Below are 1,376 nucleotides of genomic sequence, written 5' to 3'. Positions count from 1 at the left end.
GTCTCCCTTCATCCACTTTTTGGTTGCTTGACCCTTTTCTTAACTATAGAAGGGGGCTTCAAGACATTTGTGGAAAAATGGAATTTAAAAATAGTGTAATTTTTCCACTGACCTTTTTGAAGCCATTTTCCTAGTCCCGGGGAAGTGATTTTAACACCGATCCTTCAGTTATTTATGATTTGGTTGAGCAAAGATACATTGAATTCTTAATGTGCCTTCTGTATTAGTTTCCTAGGGCTGGCAAAAGAAAGCACTACAAACGGAGTGGCTTCTAAGAATAAGAATAAGAATGCTAATGGACTCTCCCATTGTTCTGTAAGTTAGAAGCCTAACTTTAAGGTATTGGCCATCTTGATACTTTCTGAGAGATCTGAAGGAAACTGTGTTCCCAACTTATGGTAAAGGATGGAAATCATCGGCATTCCTTGGCTTGCTGATGCACCATCCCAATCTCTGCTTGTTTTTCTTTGTGTCTTACTTTATAGACGCACCTCTCCTAATAAATTAGGTTCTATGGTACTCCATTAGGACCTCCTGTTAATTTACAGCATCTTCAAAGACCTTCTAAAAGAAGTCTCATTAATAGATGCCAGGGAATGAATTTCAACATTATCATTCTGGGAGACACAAACCACACTCAATGCCATGGATTCGATGTTGACTCATAGAACCTTACAGGACAGGGTAGAATTGCCCCTGTGAGTTTCTAAGACTTTAAGTCTTGACAGGAGTTGAAAGCCTCGTCTTTCTCCCATGGAGCAGCTTCGTTTTGGACTGCTGATCTTTTGGGTCACAGCCCAATGAGTAATTAGGACACTACACGGGCTCCTCTGGAGATGCAGTTCAGTTCATGACACCGTTCTAAGGACTGCAGAGTGAGGTACTCTTCTTCCTTTTTATTAACCTCATAACTTTAATTTCTACTAATAATACTGGCCTTTGTTGAGTTGGTTTTATGTGCCAGGTATATGTATTTTACATAGATTGTCACTTAATCATCAGGACATCCCTATAAAAGGTACCATTAACCCCATTTTGCAGATAAAAACCCCAAAGCTCACCCAAGTTAAATAACTGATTCAAGATAATGAAGCAACTCTGTCAGCTGATCACCCCTCTGATGCATGCTGGACCTGCTCTGGTTTTGAACATCTTATGTATTTTTGTTTTGCCTGTTCATCTTAGGGTTTATCTCAGAGGTGTTATGCCATCAGAGGTCACCCTCTTGAAGTCGTGCGCCATGTTTTTCTGTATATGAAATTCAGGATTGATGAACCTATAGAAACAGCAAGTAGAATAAAAATTTTGGAGATCAGGGGATACAGTGGTGGTAGGGGATTCAAGGTGGTAGGGAGTAAAAGGGAGACAGTGTCAAG

Source organism: Echinops telfairi, unplaced genomic scaffold (genome assembly GCF_000313985.2).
Source record: "Echinops telfairi isolate 266 unplaced genomic scaffold, ASM31398v2 ScPeMD7_7469;HRSCAF=8507_0, whole genome shotgun sequence".
Lineage (NCBI taxonomy): Eukaryota > Metazoa > Chordata > Mammalia > Afrosoricida > Tenrecidae > Echinops > Echinops telfairi.
This window is presented reverse-complemented; position numbering follows the sequence as displayed.